The sequence below is a fragment of the Cryptomeria japonica genome, chromosome 11, assembly GCF_030272615.1.
Source record: "Cryptomeria japonica chromosome 11, Sugi_1.0, whole genome shotgun sequence".
In the NCBI taxonomy this organism is placed as follows: domain Eukaryota; kingdom Viridiplantae; phylum Streptophyta; class Pinopsida; order Cupressales; family Cupressaceae; genus Cryptomeria; species Cryptomeria japonica.
Genome location: NC_081415.1, coordinates 196,505,954 through 196,520,243, shown reverse-complemented (window position 1 = coordinate 196,520,243; position 14,290 = coordinate 196,505,954). Strand labels below are relative to the sequence as shown.

At 35.1% G+C, this 14,290-nt stretch overlaps 1 pseudogene; it reads left to right on the top strand.

Annotated features, from left to right (window-relative positions):
• LOC131073070 (DNA-directed RNA polymerase subunit beta'-like) overlaps positions 1–14,008 on the top strand; it is a 29,255-nt pseudogene extending 15,247 nt beyond the window's left edge.
• Positions 14,009–14,290: the final 282 nt, after the last annotated feature.

Sequence of the window (14,290 nt, the reverse complement as noted above, 5' to 3'; positions counted from 1 at the left end):
TTGTAGGTCTACCTTTATTTTGTGCAAGGTAGAGACATACCCACTCAGGAATAAGCACATTATAAATAAAACCCAATATCAACAGTGTACACATTCTTGTTAGAGGCATTAAAATCTACTATAAATACCATCCTTGAATTGTGTTCTCCTAATATAAATTACCATTGCTTGACAATGTTATATATAACTTGTCCTTTACTCCCAAACCACAGGGGTGAACTAGAATAGTATGGTCTTGAAAATTAAATTTGGGTGGATTACTTGAAGTGTTTTTACCCCAACCCAAAGTGTTCTTCATATTAAATATCTTAACATTCTTATAATTAGGACATAACACTTTAATCTTTTACTAAAATGAAATCTAGAGCTTTAAATTTGTGGATACCTAGTAGATAAAGAAGCACGGAAACACATTTGGAGACTCCTTCAATCCTCTTCTTATGCATCATTGAGTTTTCTAACTTCCTTCTCTTGTTTGTAGCCACCAAATTATAGCCATTTGAAGGATGGTGAAAAGGAAGTTGAAAAACTAGGGTTTTCCTTTGCATGGGAACTTGAACTTGGCCAATAAACCTTAACTCAACATAATTATCTTTTCCAGCAAACCTAGCCTTCTTTTCATGGTCAACAAAAAAAAAAATTGAAAGAGAAAAACAAACTTATCTCCAAAGTGTATGCATGGGATTTTGGACTTATTAAACCTTTTCATGTAGAGATTGTAACAAGCCTCTTATGGAGAAAAAAAAAACATGTAAAAATTGATAAACCCAAAGATTCATTGACACTTTGAGAACATGGTGCTTAAGGCCATTTAGGCCATGAGAAATAAATGGGCTAACAATGTGCTTGAGTCTTGGGCTATGGAGGTTAGTTTTGAGGACCCAATTGAGGAGTAGATGCATGCTATATTTTTCCATCTCCTTATGTTTGAACCTTGAGTTGTTTTGAGCTCAATGTATTTTGAAGAGAATATGAGATGGTTACTGGCTTTTGAAATATTCTCTTGTTTAGAAAATATATGGTTTTTCATTTTCCTTTTGGTTAAGAGGATTACATTCTTTCTAAATCATTGATATATTGTATGTTTGACCTTAGGTTTGAACAATTAGATGTTGAGGAGGATTTTATATTTAGATTTCATGATTGAGATCTTAACTATGACAAATTCATCACAATAGTGTTTCTAGAAGAACATATTTTTTATTTGCAAGTTTTCACTCTTGTTGATCTAGTGCTTCTTCTTGGAGGTTCATGTTTAAATAACATTAAAGATGAGGTTTTTATTGAGATACTATGATCACTATATTTGTGGTTGTTTATTTTATTATACTTTATTATTGTTTAGTAACAATATTTATTATTTTATGATAATTATTCCCGCTTCCCCCTTTCATTTCAAGTATCCATGTTCGTTGTCTGGAGGAGAGTTTGAGCTCATGGTATTTGATACAATAGTGTTTTTCCAAAGGTTTTTTGATACTTTCTTTTTTGGCAAGAAGGTTTTTGGCTCATGGGATTTGGCACAGGGCTTTGGAAAATTATGTCTTCTTCCATTGATAGCAGTTGTGGAGTCTACATTTGAAAATTATCCGATTGGTTTTACATATGGGCTCTATGTAAAACTGATATTATATGTGTGACCGCATTTTGTATGTGGTTTTGGGCGGGGTGTATAAACTGGTCTATTAGATACTATATGTTTATTTGTGACCGAAGGTTTTCTTCCCAGGGTTCTTTCCTCTGGTATGCTCTTTGAATCCACCTCTCATGGAATTTTTTACTATTTATCCTACCTACCCTTACCTGCCCTTGCATCTCACTGAGCCACATGTCATCTTTGTGCACTCTCTTGTCTCTTAGCCTTCCCTTTATAAGCAAGCTCATCTACATTGTATGTAATTCTTGATGATCGAGTTGATCAATATTTTGCATCTTGATTAGAATATAGTCTATTCTTATCAATCTATTTTGTCTCTCTATTGTGCTCTTTATCTTGACTATTTTCAACAAATTATTACATGGTATCAGAGCCAGTGGGGCTTCATTGAGTAGTCTATTTGGAGACATTTTGAAGCACTCTATTTTCGGATCTAAGGAGCTGTGCATTTTGGGGGCGTCCTATAGTGATTTAAATCTCAGCATTGCGTCCAGGAGGTTGTTTCCATAAAAAATGAGTATAAACTCACCTATATTTGGCGAAAGTGCAATTTTGAGTTTTGGAGAAATTTTTTACCCAATTTGGGTAGTACAATACGGTTTTTTCAAAAAAAAAATGCAAAAATATTTTTAATTAATAGATTTAATTTTTTGCAGTTTTTTAAAATAAAAATGTGTATTTGAAAAGTTTTATTAATGAAAAATTAAAAAAAATTAAAAAATTGCATTTTTTTTAAGGGTTCCCACCCCCCAACACCATACTGTTGCCATTATTTTTTGCAAGATACGGGCCCTGCCACCCTGTACATGCTCCACCAACGGCCATATTCTCTCCACCTCTGGTGTACTCCTCTCCTAGCCCGCACTACCAACACCCCTGCATTTTTTGATCGTCCTTGCTTCATTGGCCCCACCGATTTTCTACAACCCTCCAATGCCGCTCCCACCCTCTGCACTTCCTTCCAACAATGCCACCCATAAGCCTCCCTGTTGATCACCGTTGCCACCCGGGTTTTTTTTTTTTCGATGACCATGGACATTTTTTTGTCTTCTGGCTGCCTGTCTACAACGCCGACCACACTCCTCCACATGGCCACCACCGTCTGTCATCGACCAAATTTTTACCCAACCGATTTCCTCTACCATGCGACATCAGAGGCTCGGGCACAATAGCAAGATGCCACACAGGCACACTATTTACAGTCAGCTTACCCTGTTGTCTCTCTGTACTTGCCACCTCAACAACCACATGTCACACCTCTACTATTTCGTATTACTAACTTAGATCATCACGCTAGCATACAAATGATCCAAGTGTCATTTTCCGGTTCTGCCATGTCATCGTCTGTACTGTGCGGACAACACACAAAGGAATGGAGGAAGTTTTTTGACGGTCACATGACCATCAATTTTAAGCTTGTAAAGTGATGATGTCAACCCGCGTTAGCATATTTTTGAAAATTTGGACCCCCTCTCTAATGGGCTTTTTATTTTTGCAATCCATCTTTGGAAGGCCATAACTTGCTCAATTTTGCTCCTTTTTGGGTGCAATTTTTTTTTTGATTTGGTCTAATTTTTTGTGCTCTTCCTAGTGGTGGTGCTATTTTTTTAATTTTGATGGATACATTTTTCAGAATTTGTAGATTTTGGGGACTATACCTGTTCAATCCTTGTTTCTGCAACTTCCGGGGCTCCATTCAGGCTCATATGAACTCCTTTTCAGGTGCCCTTTTTTTTAAAAGTGCATAATTTTTCATCTACTTTCATAATTTGCTATCAGTTTATAGTGATTTTAAGTGGATATTGTACTTTCAACATTTGGTCATTTTATGGCCTATTTGGTACTTGTAATTGCTTGGAGATCATTTATATTTTTTATTCGAGTCAATAAGAGCCTAATTATGGTAGTTGTAAAATAAAATCAAAATTCCACTTTGTCATTGATTGCAAGTGGTCCATTGTATACGCACTACACATAAAGTGCCAAAATCATCATTTTTTAAATTTTTTTTTGGGGGTTGGGGGGGGGGGGTTTCTTGATTGAGTGAATTTGGGGGGACGGGGGGATCTCTCTTGTGCTCTTGTCTTTTTATCTTGTGCTCCTTTATTTTATCATGGGTTCACCTAAGATTCCTTTCTTAACGACACATAACTACGCTTCTTGGAAAATTGATGTTTAGAGCAAGATAATGGAAAAAGGTTTAATACAATATGTTGATGGAACAATAATAGCACCTAGGGATCCTAAAGCTGGTCCTAATGCTCAAGCAAATTGGCTTCTTAAAAAATCTATGGCTATTGGTACTTTAAGGAAATATGTTTCAAAAGATCTCATCTTCCATATTGAAAAATGTAAAACAATCAAATAGGCTTGGGAGAAATTTGCTTCTTTGTATGACAAAGTTGATAAGGTTAAGGGGTACATGCTTGATAGTGAAATCTCTAGCCTTGATCCCAAGAATTTTGATTCCATTGAGGATTATGTAACCAAAGCTAATGAACTTAGACCACAACTTTTGGATTGTGGTATAAACAAGGATGATGATCAATTGATTTTCAATTTGGTGCACAAGCTTCCATCAGAATATGTAGCATTTGCCTCTACCTTCCATACTCAATGATTGACAAGTAGTACATACTAGGCACCATCTTTTTCTACATTGATAGAATTGTTGATTTTTGAGTAGGATAAGTTGAGGCAAATGGGGACTCTCAAGTCTTCAAAGTCCATGGCTTTGGTGGCTAATCAAGAGAATCAAGGAAAGGGCTCCAACAAGAAGCAAAAGCACTCTAAGCCAAAGCCACAACAAGAGAAAACACAACCACCCTCTCCACAACAAAGTGATTCTACATCCTCATCCTCATCTAAGGGGAAATCATCTAAGGAGAAGAATTTTTGTGCATATTGCAAGAAGTCAGGACATGACGAGCACTTTTGTTACAAGAAGAATATTGATGAGTTGAAGCATCTTCTTGAGAAAAACAAAATCAATTTACCTTCTAGCTAGAATGTCTACTTCTTCTTCTCCTTCATCCTCCAAAGAAAAGGAAATTGATAAGGGAAAGAACCACACTTATTATACACATAAAGGACAAGATTTTTGTGCTACTACAAGTCATGATTCAGGGAGATGGCTTCTAGAATTAGGGGCTTCTCATCATATGACATCTTTGTAGTCTATGTTCTCTCCATTTGAGCCTTGCCACATGCCACCAATTTTGATGGGAAATCATACTTACATGATTGTGATTGGGAAAGGATCTATTGCCATTGGGGATAACTCCTTCAATGATGTGTTGTGTGTACCTCATTTAACAAATAATCTTCTTTCCATCTATCAGATCACTAATGGGGCAACAAGGAGAACTATGGAGTTCACAACTAATTTAATTATCATTAGAGACTTGGAGAGTAGAGCTATCCTTGCAAATGGGGTGGTGGATCATGCATCTTGGTTGTACTCTTTTTCACATTTTGGTCCTTTTGATGATGTTGATTCTTCACATGATGATCACACTTCTTATGATGATTCATATTTTGAGGAGAACTTTGGGTACTTGAACTTGGGGATTCTCACATGTGACCTTGTTCTTGAGCCTTGCATTTCATCTCCTCTTCTTGATATCACATCAACTATTACACCTAATGATACAAATGATGCGACAGTTTTGCCTTCTTGTGATTCAGTGCAACAAGATATTCCATGTCTTTCAGCTTTAGTTCATTGGGATGACTACTTGACAGACATAGCAGGCTTATTTGTGGAATCTTACATTGCAGATTTGGGAGACATCATTATTGATATTCATCTTCTCTTTGATGAAGATGATCCTTCAATTGTTGCGAGGGAAAACTCTGATCCTCTTGTTCATTCTCTACATTATCATTCTTCCCAGATTGACATGTTTGTGGTTTCTTATGTAGAACAGTTGGAGGAGGTCTCTTTATCCTTAGAGGAGACATATGCATCTTTGGAACTTGTTCTATATTCATCCCCACTAGATCTTGGAGTACCTTTTTCAACAGTGTGGATCAGTACACCACCTTTGGAGGGGTTAACTTTCAGTATCAATGTGGGGACACTTGACTAGTTTTCAGAGACTCCACACATCATGAGTTTTTTTCCTACATCTTCCCTTCATGATTGGGGAGACTTGATGAATACACCTTTGGTTTTGTTTCTTTCTAAGGGGAGAAATGTTGTTCGACATTCATGGAGTAGTTTCTTCATTCAACTTCGAGCTTCTACCATTGGTGCAAATTCTACATTGAGGGGGGGCTACTCAGTCTCTTTGCTTCTCTCATATGGGGGGGACTTTTTCCTCACATGGGGCTTTGTCCTTCACATACTTAGATTTGAGAGTTCTTTGTATAGTTTTCATCTCTCTTTTGGGTGAGGAGGAGAGGGGGGAGTTTCCCATTGGGTTTTTCTCCCTTTCTCCATTTCTAAGAGATTTCTTTGCATTGGTTTGATTGCATCTCATTTGTACATGGGTACCTTACATGGCCTTGTAGTCGGGACCCATCTTGCATTGTTAGCTTAAGAACATTACCCTAAGTTGCATTTAAAGGGGGGGGGGGGTGTTGGTGTTATTATTTATTCATATAGGATATAATTACACCTTACTTAAGTTGACTTAGGATAATGCATAACATCGTAGTTTTCATATGAGACACTTAGGGATGTGCATACATTGGGAGTGTGTATGTAGGAGAAATCCCACCTTTTATGGTGTGATATTGTTGTTACTTTATCATATCCACTCATTGTGGGATGATAATTCCACTTTCGGTGGGTGATCTACTTCATGTGGAATATTTTATTATTTCTCCTACCTACCCTTGCATCTCACCGAGCCACATGTCATCTTTGTGTGCTCTCTTGTCTCTTAGTCTTGCCTCTATAAGTAGGCTCATCTACATTGTATGTAATTCTTGATGATCTAGTTGATCAATATTTTGCATTTTGATTAGAATACAATCTATTGTCTCTCTATTGTGCTATTCAATGTGCTCTTGATCTTAGCTATTTTCAACAAATTCTTACAAAAACTCACGTATATAAAAAGAAAAAAGTTATTTTCTAATAAACAATATAATTAAATTTTCTTTGTACTATTTTATATACATAATGATTATATATAAAGATCTCGGACTTTCACTTATCTTCTTTCATTCCTCCTCCTCCTCATCTAATAGATCTTTCAAAATAAAAATACATATCAAAATTTTGCATTATTGACTTGCCTTGAAATGTAGAAATTGGAAGAGTTCGCCCTATTTTGAGAAGCCAACATAAAGACTTCATGTATCATAATAATGACTCAATTTCAAAAATAGGCCCGATTTACTAAAGCAAATGTCACTTCATGAGCTGATTAGGAGATGACAAAGCCTCTGCAATCCTTTGTCTTTTTAAAGGTGCAATCCTTAGTTTTTTATTAGCCAAGTTTCCACGTTATGACAAGACCTTTTTTTAATGGAAATTCAGACTGTCGAACATGACAAAGATTTTAGACTGCAATGTCTTACATGATGTACACCAAAAGATCCCCTCTCTCTCTATGTGGTCCACATATGCTAGCAGTCAATATCGCTTGTGCAGCCACAAAGAAGATGACAAAACTTTTCAAACGGCGTGCAACAATCCTTTGTCTCTTCTTCTTACTTTGACTGGCGTGATTTAGTTAACAGGCTAGCGATAGCCATTAAAATATGTTATTTGTGTATTATATCTTATCCTTTAAATACCTTCGCCATTGGGGCTGAATCACTTAAGCTATGTTGACGATAATAATGGAAAGGTAAAGAGTACAAACATTAAGTTTTGGATGGGTACATCGACCGACTTTGTCTCGGGATCATGTTATATACTTGCAAAATTGGAGAACTATAAAATCTATAGTTTTGCACTTAGATTAGTGCTTATTAATTATACAATAGAGTCAAACTATTTCTTAATCAATTAAAGATTCTTAATCACCTAACAATAGAACTCTTGAATTTACAATATATAAAGGGAAACACAATACTACTTTGTGAATACATCACAAATTGGGAAACACAATAGAATTTACACATACGAGAAACCTTTCAATTTCTAAGGAATGAATTGCTTCATATATTACCCACTATAGGGCAATGGAAAATGTGTACCTTCAAAGTCTAATAGATAGCAAGTGTTATTCTATACAAATGGTTAATCTTGAAAATCCCTAATCATAAGAAATTAAATTTGTCATGCGTTCGTTTACGCTCGTGTCTTTCATCCTGAAGTAGAACATGATCTTTGATGTTTAAATATTTCTCATGAGATTTTCTAGCAAAGCTCTACTTTACTCACTCTTGGTGATAAGTGATCCTATCAACACTTTTGTGTTGTCTTCTTCAAGCTTTGTCAAGTATATTATGCTCTTTCAATAGGATCTTTGTATTCACTATCGACAATTGTAGTGGTTAATTATAATGTTGATATAAACCTAGAGTAATTAGCAATGATTTTTTTACTCTAAATGATAATATATGGTGAAGTATTATTGGTCCTCTTGGGAGTAATCCTATTTGCCCACAAAGCATCATACAAATTTTTATGCCAATTACACTAGTTTGTGTCAACCAATTTTCAAATGATCATCAAAGTATGCTTATTAGAGGACGTAGCTTGTGACCTATTAGTCTAAGGGTAATAACCCGATGAGTGAGAAAGTGTGATTTTGCACTCAATGTAAAAATCTAAAATCTCTTCAAAAGAAAAAATTGATACAAGAATAATCTTATGTCGTACTTCGAAGCATGAGAGAATGTTCTCTTTGAGGAAGTCACATACTACATTTGAATTAGCTCATGTTATTAATTTGGCCTCCATGGTAAAATAATTCATCACGACAAGAATATATGCATGATATTACTATAAGTTGAATTAAGGGGCCCAGTGGTTTATTTAATCCACATTACTAAAATTGGGCTTCAATAATAACTAGTTTGATTGAAATGACCACCAATTTAAGTTTTCCAATGAATTGTTCAAAAAATTGACACTTGGATGCATCAAAAAACATGTTTAGTCAATATTATTATGCTCTCAACATATTGAAGGTTGCAATTCCTCATAAAAAAATGACTATCATAGGCTTTATTGTAAAAGTCTTTCAACAATTTATATTGTTATTCTTACTTATGCATCTCAAGAATGTACCATTAATGATCTATTAGTACAACACCTCTTTCCATAGTAAACGAATGAGTTCTTTCAACTTCAATGCCTTCCTTTGTTACTTATCTATATAACTTGTACAATCTCCATGTATCAAGGAATATGCTATATTGGCATACTAGTCAATTTTAGAACCAATGAATAACATCAATGGATTCCCAACCTCTATGATATCTCTTTCTTCCCTTCAACTAGAAGCTTAGATAATCCTTTCTTATTGACCAACATTGTAGGCCGCCTAATATCAAGCTCATAATCCTAAATCTTTGCAACCTAATTATCTTTCTTAAAATCCATCTCTTATTGAGTAAGAATGGTTTCCACCAATGAATATAGTCCATGTGCTGTAATTTAGGTTCATTAAAAATATAAAACCCAAAACTCTTTATAGCTCTTACCATGGCATAGGCATGTCTTTCTAACCTTGGACACTACATCTCATTATATTTGAAACTACTACTCATTAAAGAAACTAACAATTTATAAACTCTTGTAGCTTCTCTATAAGAATAATAGTTGCAGTATTCTTTGAAGTGTTATGATAGAGAATAAATTTGTTGTTAAAGTTGGGATATATCAACACTGTGGATTTTCTAATAACATCTTTGATCTTCACAAAATCCTTTTCCTCGTGGTCTATTTGAAAACATGGTTTTTTTTTTCAACATAACTAATATGAATTTTATGTGTTTTGAAAAATTTGGCACAAATCTTCAAAATAAGTTGAGTTTGTTGAAGAAGGGATGAATGCCAATTTTTGTTGTCGTAAAGATTAAATTATGAATATTGTTCATAGCTTAATTGATTACGCTGACTTGCAAATTTTAGAGAAATTTGCAAATCAACTTGCTAGATTTTGGTCAACTAGTATGAGGTGTTCCATTTGACTTGACATCGACTTGTAGATTTGCGATATTCATTTTAAAAATTTGAAAATCAATTGATGTCAGCAAACTTCTTAGGGCTTATGTCACAAAAGAAGAGCGGAGAGACTTGAATTAAGCTAAGCCCTTGGTCAAATGGTTTTTAATCCCTTAGTTCCATCCAACCCAAAGAAGCTTAATGATCACCTCTATTTATCTATTTATCTATTTTTCTCTCACATATTTACAAAATAAAATCATTTGTAATTTTTGCAAGGGCATGTCAATTTTTTTTGTAATTTATGCATATGGGAAAAATTTTAAATAGACACTGTAACTTTCAATTGGCAACTCAAATTTGAGTGTCATTTTTTTGAAAGTGGTTAATTTTCATGTCCAATTTATTAGAGTTGGTTCTACACTGAAATTATAAAGTACCATTTTAATTCCAATTGGACTTACCTACACATTTTAATTATAAAGTTCCAAAAATTTGGGGGTCTAAGCTACTAAATCAAGGGGAGGTTCATGTTGTGTTGTGTCTTGTATAGTTCCACACTTCTATATTTTTAGTTTGAGAAACAAATTGACACAATAGGAGGATTCTTCCACTACCATTATAATCACGAACTGAAATAAAGTTCTTCTTGTTAGAGTAAAGGTAGTAGTTTACTTAATTAATTAAATCATATTGATTTAATAATTAAGTCACCTTTTCTCTATTTCACTTAAGCTAAATTTATGAAGCTAAACTTAGGAATATTAATAATTTATTTATTATTAATTATTAATTGCTTTTAGGGTTTTCCTTTTTAGGTTTGATCTCCGTTTATAAGGATCGATCCCTTTTGTAATTCACTATCAAATTATCATTTATTGCATTATTTTGCTCTAGGTTTTCAAAGCAATCTTTGTGTTTTGTGAATATTCCATTGTTGTGACAGGTTATTTGCATACAGGGATTCACTGGGTTATGTGAGGTTGTATTCTACAAATTTTACATGGTATCAGAGCTTCAAACCTAAGGCTTTCCTGTTCTTCAGATTGGGAGATTTTACTTAAATTAGGTCTTTTGTGCAATTTGGGTTGATTTGGACCTCACCATTGAATCCAACACATGTCAAATAGTCAATATTGACCTTTTGTTTGTCAATTTTTAATTCACAGGGCCAAATCTATGAGGGTTTGAAAAATCTTTTTTTTTTTTAAATTTTTTTTGGTGATCTAGGGACCTATTTTTCAGAGCAATTTGGGCCCAAAAGAACCTCGCATTTGGATTCAGGAGGCTGATTGGATGAATTTTGATATATAATTCAACTATTTTAGGTGACAGAAGCATCTAGGCCTTGTTCTCCCTCATTGGTCGTACGACCGCCTGCACACAATTCGAAAAAAATAGGTATTTTTTTATAATTTTTCTTTTTGGATTATTTTTTTCGAGAATTTTAAAAAAATAAAATTATTAAACAAAAAACCCAATTCAAAAACTATTGTAAATTTTTATTTTTTTTACAAGCAAACGGGGGGGGGGGGGGGGGGGGGGTCGACGACCTCTATAGGTTTGTACAGCCTACAACAGGTCGTGGACCCTGCCCCTTTCCCCTGTCATTGTCATCGCCTATGCACCAAACCCTTCAGGCTATCGCCATCCTTTTACTGGCCGTCAGACCACAGCCACAACAATTTTCCAATAGGGTGGCCATTTTTCCCCCCTTTTTTCGGCCTTTGCCATTTAGTTTACGGTCGCTAGATTTAGTTTTCAGGTGGTGGGTTTTTTTTTAGCCAAGTTTTTGGCTGGAAAGGGAATATTCTTAAAATATTCCATTGACGTCAGCAATACAGATAGTTATGCATGGCCCTCTTTGATTGTCTTTGTGCCCTAAAAGAGGGTTTTTTTTGTTTTGGCCATAACTTGGGCATACGATATAGTTTTTTGGCAAACAAGAAATCATCGGAAAGCTGGTTTTGTCTACTTTCCAGATATGTGAGTTTCATCACTTGGTTTTGCTTCTGGTACATTCTATAGCCATTTGAAGTAAGAGGTTCTCTTTTCAATCCCGAGCTCATATCTTTTCGCCAGTTTCTCAGTTTTTTGCGATTCCAACAGTGTTGGGATGGTGTTTTAGAGATCTTCACAACCATCCATGCCCTTTTTCCATATTTTAATCTAGGTATATTTTACTCTCTTTTTTTTGTGTTTTCACACTTTAGTGAATTACTTGGACATATGAGCTCGTGGAAACTTCTCGTTTGCATGGGGTGACTCTTTTTTGACTATTCTTCATGTATTTCTAGTCTTATGTCTTTTTTTGACATTTTGAGCTTTCATTGTAAGCATTTATGATTTTATAAATGCACTGAGATAAAGTGCCTTTGTATTGCACATGTATTATGGGATCTTGCACATCAATTTTGTGCCTTATTGTACTCAAACTATGATATAAAGTGCCATGGGGGTTTGATGTTTGCCTTTGTTTGACTTCATACCTTTCTCATGCGTGTGTGCCTTGGTTTGCACACCCTTTGTATTTTATTATACTTTCATGTCTACACAGTCAGATGTTATTGGTTCTTCTTCATGCACTACATTATGGCTTTCAGATTCAGTGTACCAGTCATACATCTCCCTTGTCAGCATTATGGGGGGGGTTCTACTATTGGTGCTAATGCTTCCTTGGTTTCATATTGGAGTGAGCTATGTATTCAGTATTTGTTCCTATGTACTAGGCGAATGCAGCGGTTGGTTACGCATGCATTTCAGTGAGATGGAATACTTACCATTTGGACACTCTTGCATTCCTTTTTCAGAGGTGACCTTCCATTTTTTCATTGATCAGTTCTTCAGACTATTGGTACTTGTTCCATCTATATCCTTGAGTTCCAGATGTTTTGCATGTGTTTGCCATCTGATTCAGATTCGATTAGTTTCATTGAGGTTACTCATGCAAATTCATGTCTTCTTGATCCTGATCATCTTTTGTTTCAGAGGAGGTTCTTATTTCAGCATCATAGCAGTTATTCAATGACAATGTTTGCAACTTCTTCATGCTTTAGTGATTCGTCATGCTCGTGTTTTGTTCCTATCTTTTGGAAAATTCTTGTTTGGAGGCTTATTAGTCCTTCACTTGAGCTTTCATCTCTTCTTGGAGAGGAGCTTTGTTCCCACAAGATTTTCTCATTTTCTCCACTTTACAAAGATTTCATTGTACTTGGGTACCTCATCAAGCCTTGTTGTCGAGACCCATTTTGGCTTTCATGCATCTAGTTCTTAGTTTTTTTTAGCTTCTCCGACCTTATAAATCATTCTCAGATTTCATCCAAGGTAAAGAAGGAAGATTCCGTGAAAATTTACTTGGAAAACGGGTCGATTATTCAGATCATTCTGTTATTGTGGTAGGTCCCCTTCTCTCATTGTATCAATGTGGATTGCCCCGAGAAATCGCAATAGAGCTTTTTCAAGCATTTTTAATTCGTGATCTGGTTGAACGACAAATTGCTCCCAATCTAAGAGCTGCTAAATTTTTAATTCGAGACAGGGGACCTATTATATGGAACGTACTTAAATAGATTATGCAAAAACATCCCATATTGTTAAATCGAGCACCCACCTTACACAGATTAGGAATACAAGCGTTTATACCTGTTTTAATAAACGAACGTGCCATTCGGTTACACCCATTGGTTTGTGCAGGATTTAATGCGGACTTTGACGGAGATCAGATGGCTGTCCACGTACCTTTATCTATGGAAGCTAAAGTAGAAGCTCGTTTACTTATGTTTTCTCATCTCAATCTTATCTCTCCAACCATAGGAGATCCTATTTGTGTACCGACTCAAGATATGCTTCTAGGACTTTATAGATCAACTCTTCAAAAAAACCAGGGTATTTATGAAAATAGGTACCATCCAAATAGCTCAAAAAAGAAGATCGTCTCGCCTTCGTTTTATAGCTATGATGATGCGCTTAAAGCTTATGAACAAAAACAAATTGATTTAGATAGTCCTTTATGGCTCCGATGGGGGAGAGAGATAGATACCTCTATTATTAATTCAGTAAATCGAGAACTTCCTATCGAAGTTCAATATGAATGTTTAGGTACCTTCTACGAAATCTATAATCATTTTCGAATAAGAAAAGGTAGAGTAGGGGAAATACTTAATAAATACATTCGAACAACCGTTGGTTGCATTTGTTTTAATCGAGAAATAGAAGAAGCTATAAAAGGCTTGTGGACTTATGATATCCGACAAGAAATGTTACTATTCAGAATTTAATGTTATTAATCTTACGCTTATCTCATTGATGCAGATATAAAGATCAAGGGAGCCTCCCAACTTAAACCCATTGCTTAATTCTGCTCCCCAAAATAAAATGGGGATATCTTATTCTTATGACACAAAATCCCGTCAAATTTGTCCATCCCTTTCCCTTTGAAGTGTCCTTTTTTAATAAAGGGATGGATAAATTTGTTATGAAGCACCCTATTAGAAGATTCGTAAAGCAATTTGGAATGACATATACATCACATATATTAGATCAACTGAAGATTTTAGGTT